General features: G+C 36.1%; 2 pseudogenes; both read right to left on the bottom strand.

The window, feature by feature from the left end:
- Window positions 1-1331: 1331 nt before the first annotated feature.
- LOC140522024 (olfactory receptor 5AR1-like) lies at window positions 1332-5430 on the bottom strand (annotated as a pseudogene).
- A 125-nt stretch (window positions 5431-5555) lies between these two features.
- Window positions 5556-12727, bottom strand: LOC140522023 (olfactory receptor 9G4-like; annotated as a pseudogene).
- Window positions 12728-13729: the final 1002 nt, after the last annotated feature.

Below are 13729 nucleotides of genomic sequence, written 5' to 3'. Positions count from 1 at the left end.
TGTTGTCTAGCCCAGACTTCTCAAACTTATTTTATTTTGGAATCAAGTTATTTATTTTATACAAATTAAATAAAATTATCAAATATTTTGTCAAAACCTATGTAAGTTTGGTCAACATAATTCTTTTGATCTGCCAATTTAGTAACACTGCCAACAAAAGAAAAAATTAAATGGGCATGAGTTTTAAGAAAAATTTCCTAGTTAACAATCATCAGATTTTTCTCTTTCCCATTTCTACCTTCTCCATTGAAGAAAGAAAAACAATGCCCTTGTAACAAATATGGCACCAAGCTCGAACCCTTACCCCCCAAAATATACTCCTGCATCGGCTATGTCCAAAACTTTCACCAAGACCACTACCTTTCAGTCTATAGATGAGCAGCATGAGTCCTCTTTTCTTCATCTGAAATGGTGTCTTGTCATTGTGATGATCACTCATTACTACCTATTGATGAAATTGACTCTTTCATTACACTACTCTCTTATGTAGATAGTCACTCACACTCCTATATACACAGTGTAAAATTGAAAATTGATTTTATTTCTATTTTGTTAAGACAAGTTAGATCTGATATTCTTTTTCATGGTTCCTTCCCCTTATAAACTTCAACTACCACTTACATCTCAGAGAAATTTGCCTGAAGATTAGCCTTTTGTATTGTAATTATCCCCTTTTTTGTGACCTCATCCATCACCCACTTTCCACAGAAACTTTGTTTACCTACAGGTCAGCTCTCATCAGTTTAAACAATTATAGCAACTCATCACCTGAAGACTCGTCCTATTGCCTGGGAACCTTTGTCTTGTTACAGTAAGCATATTTCTTTACTGTGGCTAAAGGGCATTCAGAAGGGGAAGACCAAATGATGTAATCTCAATTCTGACTATGTTAACCACAGGCAATCAGAAGAAGAAATACATAAATAGCTGGACATTTTGTTCTGTCATCTTACTACTTGTTATAAAAGACCCTGTCAGCCCCCGCTCGGGGTCTTTAGTCATTAGGAAAGGCATTTACTCAACTTCGTGGTTGCTGCTAGACTAACTATTGAATTGATCGTGCTTGGAAACTTATATCTCAGTTTATCTTAATTTTGAAATGTAACAACATATTTCTCCCAGCACAAACACTTAACTCAATTATACTGCATCCATGAGTTAAGTGTCATTGTTCAATGGTCTTAATTCCTGCTCAAAGGATAGGAAGTTCAACCTTACTATAGTATTGCAGAAAAATCTATTTGGTCTCTGATTTCTCTGGAGTTTTTTTTTTTTTTGTCCTATTTTACTGAAAGTCTGGTGCAATGTTTTGTCTCCCTCTTTTATTCTTATTACTGAAGTTTCCTGCTAGTCAGTCTTTTGAAAGAGACTTTCACATCTTTATTCCTCAAACTGTAGATCATGGGGTTCAAAATATGGATACTGATAGTATAGAACAAAGGAACTCATTTATCTTGGTCCAGAGAGTAGGGAGATGTTGGCCTAAGATACATGAACATGATTGTCCCATAAAAGACGGTGACACCAGTAAGGTGAGATACACAGGTTGAGAAAGCCTTCAGCCACTTTCAGCCTAACTAATCCTGAGGCTGGGAACAAGGATAAAGGCATAAGAAATGAAAATAATGAGTATGGTACTGAACTCAATGTAGCCACACAGGCTGAAGAGTAGGATTTCACTGATGTAGGTGTCTGAGCCAGAGAAAGTCAAGAGTGGTGAGATTTCCTAGAAGAAATGATTGATGATGTTGGAACCACACAAGTCAAGACTGGATGTGTGTGAATTATGGGCTATCAAAGTCCCCAGTCCAGCCATGTTAGATCCCAAGGTAAGGACCAGACAGACTTGGTTAGATATAATAGAGCTATAGTTCAGGAGAAAGTCACAGTCTGCTCATATGGCATGGTAGTCAAGACGTAGCACTCAGCATCCACAAACCCCATTGAGAAGGCAAATTGGATGGCAGAACCAGAGAAGGACATGACCTTTTGCTGGGTCAGTAAGCCTACCAACATTTGAGGGGCAATGGCATATGAGTAGCAAAGATCCACCATAGAGAGGTAGTAAAGGAACAAGTGTATGGGCATGTGCAGTTGTGTTTGATAGACTTAGCACTCACCTACACAAGGATCTAAGACAACTCCAAAAGACTCACAATGGAAAATGCCATCCATGTACAGGGAAAGAATTTTGGAGTGTCAGTATAGATGGAAGCATAATATTTACTCTGGTTTTCTTTTGTTCTTTTGTTTTGTTTCCTCTTCCTTTAGTTCCTCCTATTAGTACTATTTCCTCTTTTTATCATGACTAATGTAAACATATGTTTAATATGAATGTGTAAGTAGAGCCTACATCAGACTGCATGTCATATTAGGAAGGGGGACGAAAAAGCAGGAAGATAAATTTGAAATCTTATGCAAGTGAATGCTGAAAACTAAACAAAATAATTAATTTTATATTTTTTCAAAAGTGACATGCTTCTAAGAATTTGATTTTTCCCGTGATCTTGTCTAATTTTAGAAATTCAATGGACCTTAAGAGAGTAGTACAACCTTTACGTTTGTTTTAAAGATTGTGAAAGATTTGTCCAGCTCTTAGGATATTTGTTATTTCTTTATTATCAACATTAAGAAGAAGTTATCATCAGAAGAAAAATGCCAGACCTTACATATTTTACTATCGGATTGCTTAGCACACAAACAAGGAATTGGCCTCATGATATCCATAATTTGCTTTATACAGCTCAGATATTCGCATGAATTCACCCCTTTCAACAGAAGAGAAAAAACAAACAAATAAACAAAGGAGGGACTAGATTTCAATACTGATAACATCCAAAAGCCAGAGTTGTTTTTTTTTTTAAGCAAATTAGTGAGTGATTAACCTAGATTAGCAAACAGCTTGATAAGCTGTCAGGAGAGAGGCGATTCCATCTACCCATGTGAACACTATACTTAGTCACATGAAGACTGCATTTATCAACCACTTCACAGGATCAAAGTCTGATTCATTGCCCAGTGACAGTATGGCCTTTCTGCTGGTGGCTTGTGCAATTTCATTTGCCAAACTGCAGAGGAAACCTCACACTTGGATCAAAGTAGTGTAATGTCTTGCTTCTGTTCCTTTGTCCAGAGCTTCCAGGAGCCAGATGTTGTTTGTTTGCTTGTTTGAATTTCCTTTAGTTAAATCTTCTTACATACTTGTATAATAATGATTTCAGAGCTTTGAAGGACTTTTCAAGGGTCTTGATTGAACTCTTAGTCTATGCTTATAATATTTGAGATCCTTTAAGTAAATCTTTCTATGTTTTTGGTGTGATTTACACTTGATGTCATTATTTTCCTGGAAATTGCTTCCCGTTAAAAGAAATTGAAAATGTCATTATATTTTTGTTGTACACAGAATGGAGATAACAGAACTTGAGCCATTTAATTTTTCGGCAAAAAAGTTTTTCCAGAAAGGATTAAATTTCAACATTAATATATTTTGAAGGAAATACAAAGATATTATATAACCAACTACGATTATAGAGCTACATCTACAAAGTACATTTTACTTTAAAGTTTTCTTACTTCAATACTTTATTTTATGGTTTGGAGAGTTTGGCAATGTTGGTGATGTCCATTACAACTCCTTTAGAGGAACTAATGATTTTTGAGAGTTAATGAATAATTCATTGCTCTGAAAAGAACTTGATGTAGAATGTCTCTAAATTAAGCTGAACTTGTTCTAAAAAAATCTGTTTTCATTTCATGCTACGGCTTATATTGGGGTCACTTCCAACTTGGTAAGACTTGTTAAAATTTGTGCTTTAGAGACCTCAGAGTCATCATTAAAGCAGTGAGACACCAGTGGAGCACTTTGAAATTTTCCATGAGAAAAACTGAAGTAACAGCCAAAATGCCCTAATCTAATTTTAGGCAATTTTAAGTGATTATATTGACTATAGCACAGTCACGAACCCCTGGTACTTCTAGAGTAAAAATGAATATTAAGTAGGGCACTGAGAATTAATATTAAATATATATATATATGTATATATATATATACATATATATATATATATACGTATATATATATATAATTCACTTCCGTTTCCTGCATTTGTAAATTGATGAGTCCATGATTTGTCATTTTTATGTAATTAAACTGGCTAATGAAGGTTCAGCCTTTGGAGCATGCCTTGAGATAATCTTCCTGTCGGCAATCTAAATGGAGACGTGATGAACCTGCTTCTATATGGACAAGAGTTGGAGCCTCAGAGTAGATTATAATATATCTTGACCTTTTTCAAGCAATGGAAACTTTAGAAATCAACAAGTCACATTTTTTGTAGAAAGGATGGGGACATAGAATTTTACTCTTTATTTATCCATACTATTATGCCACTAAGTTTTATTAAGAAGTTAGATCAATTCTGATAGCTTTATGTACTGAAGAATAAATGAAATCATTGACATTGAAGGCTCAAACTTATATGAATGATTTACAACTAGAATCTATGAAAAGTTCCTAATTTTTTAAAAAGTAATTATTGGGTTCACTTTTATTTTGATTTTAAAATAATTTGAAAATACATTTCAGCTAATTTTACCCAATAAGATCAATATGAATTTTAATTTCATGTGCTCACAATAAGGATTGGAAGTTTAATTTAAATATTTTAGAGAACTCCTTCTTGAGGATATTTCCTAGATATTGTTTGTCCTTTGTTCTCTAAGAAGACCTTGACATAAGGAAGGTGATGTCCTGACTTGCAATTAAATTGCATTTGAGTGAAGGAGGGCTGTGCAAAGTCACCAGTCCCAGTTCTTCCTCCAGAGCCATCTGTATCCATTGACCAGATATAGCTATAGATATACTTACAGATCAGGACATCTGGCTATGATACAGGTTGCCATGAGAGGCCTTGGTCTTTTTTATTCCTCTACCACTGCAGAAAACCTTTTCCCACCAATTTATAATCTTACAGAGTTTCCAAGAGCATTTAGAAGTTGTCACTTATCAGGATTACATTGTCAGAAAGATATGTCTTCATGTGAATAACTGGGCACAATCTACCATATCACACTGTTGCCTTGGCTAGTGTGGAGCTCTGGGTGCTGACAGATTTATGAATATGTGTATAAAAAGAAAACATCAAGAAGAGGAGTTTCACAAACACTATGTTACATCTAAACTTCATTACAACTTTAATAAATACTTGTTGAATTGAACTTAATTTGAATATTACTTTTTGGAACATATTGGAACTTCAGAAGTTATTTCAACACACCCTTCATAGATAAAGAAACAGGTTAATAAAGCTTTGTTCCTTCCTCTAGATTACCCAGGGAGCTGATGGGAGTGTACAGAGTGGAGCTCTATTTATCTTCTAAAGAAAGATTCTTTACTTGAAGTGTTGCTGCCTCTTTACCTTTTCCAAGCATTTTCTAAATTAATATAATGAATATCACATTTGAATTAATTTCAACAAGAATAAACTGAGAAAACACATGACTCATTTGCACTCTAGTTTTAGGATGGTGATAAAAATATTGAATATAAGTTAAAATCATCTTGGCATTTTGATGCTCTCAGTTGCTTTCCTGAAGGCTTCCTTCACATCCTTGTTCCTGAAGCTATAGATTATGGGATTGAGTAAGGGATTCACCACTATGTAGAAAAGGGCAGCCAACTTGTCCTTCTCCAGGGAATAGGTGGAACTGGGTCTTGAGTACATGAAGAGTAGGAACCCATAGAAGAGCATGACAGAGATCATGCGGGAGGCACAGGTGGAGAAAGCCTTCTGTCTTCCTGAGGCTGAACGGATCCTAAGGATGGCGAGGAGAGTATTGAAGTAGGATGTCAGGATGGCTAGTATGCTAGACAAAAGTGTGAAACCGACCATTCCCAGGAGCACCTTCTCATAGGCTTTTGTGTTAGTGCAGGACATCTTTACAAGAGGTGGTACATCACAAAAGAAGTGATCAATGATATTTTCCCCACAAAATTTCAAGCGAAATGTGTTAGCAGTGTGGGCTATGGCATTTAAGAACCCACCTATATAGGACCCAGCAACCAGCCCAACACAAAGAGACCTGGACATGACAGCTGAATAGAGAAGGGATTGCATATTGCTACATAACGGTCATAGGCCATAGCAGCAAGGAGGTAACACTCAGTGTAAGCCACAGCAGCAGAGAAGAAAAATTGGGCACCACAGCCTGCTAAGGATATACACTTGTGCTCTGATATACAGGTGGCCAGGATTTTGGGGGTGTACACAGATACATACCAGAAATCTAAGAATGACAGACTCCCAATGAAAAAATACCTTGGGGTATGCAAACGGGAGTCAATCCTGATTAAGATAATTAGAGTCCTGTTCCCTGCCAGTGTTACCAAATAAAGAACCAAAAAAGCTCCGAAGTAGACCAATTGCATATGGGGGTCAGTTGAGAAGCCAATTAAGATGAATTCAGTCAAGGTGGTCTGATTCCCCACTTCTACAGACATAGTGCTGGCATCCTGAGAGAATCCAAGAAGCATGAAAGAAAGAAGTGGAATTTAGTAGTTTCTGTGATTTAGATCAGGAGTCACCTAGGGGGCAGATAGGGCTCACAGAGGATACAGCTTTATACCAGGAGCCACAAACACCTGAGTTCACATTCTGCCTCATATGCTTATCATCTGTGTGACTCTGGGCACTTCACTTACCCTCTGTGTCCTTCAGCTTCCTCATCTGTAAAAAATGTATCATAATACCTCCTATCTCCCAGGATTGTGTTGCTCAGATGAGATAACGTATGTAAAGTGCTCTGTAAAACTTAAAGCAGTACATAAATGCTATCGAACCACTATCTAGGTTTTCCCATCATTTCACAGAGGAAGAACCTGGACATCCTAGTCAGATCTTGAAGAGACCTTAAATATAAAACATAGACTATTAGGTCTAGGTTTAGAATATAAAGTGCCTGAATTGAAAAAGGGCTTTAGAGTGTAACACAGAAAGTCAGAGTGATGTATGAGCTTGGGGATCATTTACTCAAGCTTTCTCATTTTATGCATCATAGGATAGTGGTTGAAGAGCTGTTTCGAAAGGCCCTTAAAAGTGTTTTCATTTCTTTCTTTTTTTTGGAATTTTGAAACTCTTAAATACAAAATAAGAAAAGAAAAAAACTTAAATACTAAAACAATACAAAACAAGAAAAGCAGGTATCAAGTAGAATGTGAGAGACAATTCACAATATATAGAAATCAGTTTGCATTTGAAGAAAGTCTATATATTAAATAGTACACCTTGCGTTGAAATCTCTCTCTTTTCTTTGCTTCCTTGTAAGTTTTTCTTTCTTTTCTGTCTGTAAACTTTTTACTTTCTTTTCTTCCCTCCCTTCCTCAATCCTCCCCCGAAAGACACAATTAAGTGTGAGAATACAGACACACACACACTCACACTTATGTACTCACACAGATATACACATCTATACACATACATATATGTGTGTATGTCTATAAGTATAGTACGAATTCATGCATGCATATATTTTCATATATTATTGTACATGTGCATATATACACATGCACACACACATGCACTTAAAGATATATACATGGGTACATATCCATCCATCCATCCATGTACTTAAACACATATACTTCATATATAAACATACATACATACTACACATATATATTCATATGCATTTATGTAAGACTATATTATATTTATTTATAGTCAAATATTCTGAGGGTAGTTAATGTTTACCTTCATAATTCCAAGTCTTTTCATATGTTTCCAAGTCTACCAAATCATCGTTTCCTACATAACAGCATTATTCCCACCTTATGTTGTTTAAAATACTCCAAAATAACGTTGATAAATGTGGCCAAAACATATCATAGTTTCTCTGTTTTTCTCTTTTGATCAAATCTGTTTCAACCTTAACTTCATCCAAGATAATGATTACCACCCTCCTCCTTTTTCTCCAACAAATTCTATTTTATTTTGTATGTGTGCATACCTCTTATTTTATCTTTGTGCATACCTCTTATTTTCTATCCTTCCTGACTTCTCTACTTTTATCCACTACCTTGCCCTCCCATTACTTAACCTAACCTCCAAAGATCCCTCCTTATACTATCATTTCCATTCATCTAAACAGCCTTCTATATTATCTTTTAACCTCTTCCCTCATCTTCCCCTCTAAAAATCCGTCACTTATCCTTACTCCTCCCTATGCAGATAGTTTTATTTTTTTCTGAATTTAGAAGACTTTTGTACTCATGTATAAATGTGTGTGTGTGTTTGTGTGTGTGTGTGTGTGTGTGTGTGTGTATGCATTGTTCCCTCTTAAACCCATTCTCAGTGAAAGTCAATTTCCAGAACTAACAGCCTTTCTTCTCCACTTACTCCTCTGTGTTGGTTGTTCCTCTCACACTTCATTCATATAAGAACTCATTTTATCTGTTCCTAAATATTTTACTTTTTAAAATCATACCATACTCAGATCTACCCCATTTTCCTCTTCTTGATCTGTTCTACAGAAAAGTTGTTTATCCTATAAGGTACTTCACATCGTCTTCTGTGTTTTATTCTTTATATTTTGTTTTATTTTTTTTGTGATCTGTTATAACTTCACTGGCTTCTCCTTGTCCAATTCTGATTTTCAAGAAGTCATTGATTCCTTATGATTCTGAATATCTTTTTCTCATTGGTTGACTTTTATTTTCATACTTTTCTTGTTTTTCTTGGAGTGATCTTTTTTTTTTAATTTCTCCTCAACCTCTCTCATTTGAGTTTTAAATTCTTTTTAAGGGATATCTGCATTTATAATTCCTATTTCATAGATGAGATAACTAAAGCCCAGAAAACTGAAATGACTTTTTCCGGTCATAGAGGTTAGTACCAATAAGTATCAAGGATGAGATATGATGTCAAATTCTGTGAATTGGGAGTATGTCTGTTCCAGTCTGGCATATTGAATTTACTGAAGATATAGTAAGGGGGGAATGGCTGCCTTAATATCAGTCAATCAGTCAATTAATCAATAAATTAATCAACAAGCATTTTCAATTGCTTATTACACGTCAGATGCTGTCCTAGGTGCTACAGCTACAGAGTACAAGCAAAATTAAAACAAATTTAATATCTGCCCTAAATTGCTTACATTAATAATGGAAGAAAGAGCAAATATAAAACTTTATCCACATAAAATTAATACATAATGGATGAAAAGTAGTCTTAGAAGATATTATTTGTGTTTGTCCTTAGTTTTCGAATAAGACCGTGACGTCAGAGAAATAACATGACTTGCACTTGATTTTGTTTTGAGTGAGTGAGGGCTGTGTAAGGTCACCAGCCTCACTTTCTCCTCCAGAGCCATCTGGATCTAGTGACAAGATATTCATCTGGATGACTGGAGATGGCTCAGGATGCAGTGGGATACCTTGGTTTTTTTTTAGCTAAGCCCTATTCAGGTGCTCACTTAGATTGAGGTGATGCTCATTCAGTGAATAAGCCTCTTTAGCAAATAATAAGGGAATGGTACTTTTAATGAGCAAAAGGAAAAAAAGTAAATCAAGCTGGGAGGGAAGGAGCAACCGTTAATATTGATAATCACTCTTAAGCCAGAAAGGTCCAGAAAAACAGACATTTAAGTGGAGTTTGAAAAGGGACCTATTGATGCACAATCTACAGCCTTCAGAATGAACTGGGATTAAGGTTTTGGGAAAGACAAGAGAGAGAGAGGGAAAGCGAGAGAGAGAGAGAGAGAGACAGAGAGACAGAGAGACAGAGAGACAGAGAGACAGAGAGAGACAGAGAGAGAGACAGAGAGAGAGACAGAGAGAGGTAAAGAAAGAAATTCAGCTAGCAAACCCCAAGTTAATTGGGCATCCTCTGATCACCTAAATTTATCTTTCTTTGGAGAGGAGAAAGAAGGGGGGACAGAAGGGAGAGAATGAGCTGAGTTACCCAGCTAGCCAGGTCCCCATTCAGGCAGCTCGTTCTACTCGGAGGTTTGTGTTCGTCCTTTATTTTCAAACATAACATCAGAGAAATGATGATATGACTTGCACTTGACTTTGTTTTGAGTGCGGGAGGGCTGTGCAAGGACCCCAGTCTCACTTTCTTCCCCTGAGTCATCTGGATTCACTAACCAGCAGCCTTATAAAAGTCAGTGGTAATTGAAGGGACTGAGAAAGCCAATGCAGGAGGGAGTATTTGAACTAAGTCTTAAAGGAAGCTTTTTTTTCTTGAGAGCTGGAAGACAGTTGGGAAAATATATTACAGAAATGGAGGACCAAGAATGCAAAAACATAAAGGTGGAAACAGAGCATCACTTATCATATATGAAGAGTACCAAGTTGGCTGATATGGTTAGACTTTAGATTATGGGGGATCAATGTGTTAAGAGGCTGGAAACATAATACCATGTTTCGAAATGCTTTAAAATTCTTGTATAAGATTTTAAATTTGGTCCATGAAGCAATAAAGAGTCTTTCCGATTTGTTGAGTAAGGTATAGACATAATCAGACCTGGCCTTTAGCACAATCACTTTGGCAACAGTGTGGAGTATGGATCTGAGGGGGTGGGAATTGAGAGATAAGAAGAAGGATGACAAGTGAGGTAACTGTTGTAGTAGTTCTGGTGAAAAATGCAAAGGACTTGAACTCGAGTGATCTGTGTATGGAGAGAAGGTGAATGTGAAAAATGTTGTGAAGGTAACAATAATTTTCTTTGGCAGCTAATGGCGATGTGGAATGAGTAATTAATGAGGAACTAAGGATGACACCAACCGATATTGTGAAACTGGATAACTGAGAGAAAGGTAGTGTCTTTTGTGGTAACAGTGAAATTCAGAAGTGAGGAGGCTTTGGAGGTAAAGATAAGCAATTCTGTTTGGGTGTGCTCAGTTTGGGGATGCCTATAGGAAATTCAGCTGGAAATGCCAAGTAATTGGAAATTGGCAATATGAAATTTGAGTTCAGGAAGGAGAGGGAGGTTAGAAAAAGAGATATTTGAGTAATCTGTTGTAAAATGGAAATTCTCATGTATACCATTTGAAGATGGGTACTGCATATTTTTTTAATTTGTAGTTCCAGTAGGAAACAAGGTGCCCTGGATCATCCAAATATTAAAACCTACAGGAGAAATTTTAGGGCCCTTTCATAATCTATATCCTCAGGCCATCATTAATAAAGTATGTTTTCTTCAACAAGCACAATGAAAATGGTTGTGTAATTGTTTCTTAGAGCATTCAAGTTGAGAGGACCCTGAGATTCTAGGTATTCAGAGATATTTGACAATAAACGTCATTCAACGAACACCTTTGATTTTACAAGGACTAGAATGTACATGTGACTTTCTCATGGTCATGCAGTTATTTAATGGCAGAGTCAGGATTAGAAAATAGCTTTCTGCTTGCCTGATCCAGTGATTTTTCAGTACTAAAATACAAGTTAAAAAAAAAACAGAGAAAGGCCTTCCTTGAAGCATTAAAGTAATGAATTACTAAATAAAAATAAAAGTGTAATCACTGCTTTAGTAAATTATTGCATTCAAAAAGTTCCTATCCTTCTCTAGAACATTACTTCATGTGTCAAATAACATGATTAGACAAATCATATCTAAGTCTTATGATGTTATGATGCATAATGAGGAAAAGATTCACACGCTGGGAGGTGTAGACTCTGGCACTTTGAATATACGCTATAGGTCAGCTTGGTCACAGAATGACTGGGCATCTCTCAAGTATTCATCCCCTCCCAAATGAGGAGTAAACCTTCAGACCTAATGTTGTTGTTCTCATAAGCCTTTCTCCTGAATTCTGAGGGAATATACATAACTACTTCAGTGACGAGAAAGAAGAGGGAATGCCAAACTCTCAATAAGTGATGAGATGAGAGAACACTTACAGAACCACATAAGGATGTCCAGTTTGGTTTTCTTAATAGTGTAGAATCCTGACAAAGTAAAAACTAAAGACTTTAAAGGAAATTGCATCTAAAGGAAGAAAGGAGACACAAAGGTACGTGTAATGAGGGAAAGCACGTTGTTAATTTCAGTAGTATGTTAAGAAAAAAAAAACATGGTGGGAAATTTGTTCACATGTCCTGAATCTAAAGACAACTAAGTATGTGGTGGAAATGAAACTAGACTTTAAGCCACAGTGAACCTAGATCAAATCCTACCCAACTCATTTCATTGCAGCACTAGATCATGCATTTTACTTCTGTGAACCTTCATCTAGTCACTTGATAAATGGGAATAACTACACCAATATTACTAAAAATAAATAAAATTGATATTAAATTATTAAAATAATTATAAATAACAATTAGAGGTTCAGAAAGCACTTTTCTTCATAATCTTGTCAAAACAGGTAGGACTAAAATTATTATTCCAATTTTAGAAAAGGAGAAGCTTAAAATGTTAGTTGCCATCATCCTGTAATACAGGAGCAATTTATTATTGTTGAAATGCAGCTTGTATAATAAAAAGAGCGCTTGATGTGAAAGGATGACACATGGTCAAAAATCCTGATTCTGCTACTACCAAAATGAGTTGGGATATGTTCTTTAGCCTCTTTGGCACTCATTCTTTAACTGTAAAATGAGGTGGTTAGTTCCTTTGCATTAATAAATTGCTCATCTTCTTATACTGTGAACCTGATTCTGAATTTACTACTCATATAATTTGGAGAAAGTTCTTTCCTAATCTGTCTGACATTCAGTTTCTTCATCTCTAAAGTAAAGAGTAAGACAATCTTACCTCAAGTTATTCTTTCTTCTCTGAAATTTTGATAAATTAGGCACCGCTCATTGGGTGCCCATATACTAGGAATCAGGCAGGGGACAGGTTGTGGGACAAGACAGGCTGTTTCTTGCTCTTCGGCTCTGACATACCTTCTGTTGGACCCAAATATATCTCCTATTGCTTCCTTGGGGACCTCTTCTACATAGTCTCTCCTAAATCTACAATTCATTCTCCAAAGAATCAATTAGAGTTGTTCCAGAGTTTGGGGAGGACACGTTAATTGGGAACTGAGAAAATATGTCATAGTTTCCTCAAAGTAGGCTTTTCCTTTGTGAATATTCTTGTTTATCTTAATGTTGAGAAGAATGCTTTCCCCAAAGTTACTTTTGGATTTCCATTATTTGATTCAGTGGCAAGTTCCCCATGGCATAGTGGATGAGGGAGAGGCAGGAGAAATCCTGAGTTTGATGACAAGTTTCCTAAGCTCAAATAGTAAGCCTAGAGTCTCTACAAACTAGCTATGTGACCTTGGACAAAGAATGTAACCATTTAGATCCTGTTTCCTATGTGTAAGTTGGTGAGATTGAACTAGCTGACCTGGAAGTCCCATAGTCTAGGAAATTATAAGAGCAACATCTGAATTCTTTTCCTTTTTACATTAAAAGACCTTTTTTCAGGCTGGTACACACATAATTCGGTCAATGCCATTTATTTGGTACACATGCCTTTCTAAGGTACCTTTCTAAAGCTAACTTTCATTATGGTCATTCTGGACTCTAGTCAAACCAGATAATTAATTTGGTACCATTTTGTATATTTTCTGGACACTTTTCTGATTTATGTCAATTCGAATAATGTTTTCTTTTTCTGTATTACACACCCACTGCTCCCTACCCTCTTTAATCTTACCCTTGTACTTCCTCTCTATGTCTGTCAAAACTGAATGTATCTATCAAGGATTGACTCGTGTTCTTCATCCAAGAAGGCT

This window comes from Notamacropus eugenii, chromosome 2 (genome assembly GCF_028372415.1).
Source record: "Notamacropus eugenii isolate mMacEug1 chromosome 2, mMacEug1.pri_v2, whole genome shotgun sequence".
NCBI lineage: Eukaryota > Metazoa > Chordata > Mammalia > Diprotodontia > Macropodidae > Notamacropus > Notamacropus eugenii.
Note: the sequence above shows the minus strand (reverse complement) of the source record. Positions and strands in the feature narration are given on the sequence as shown.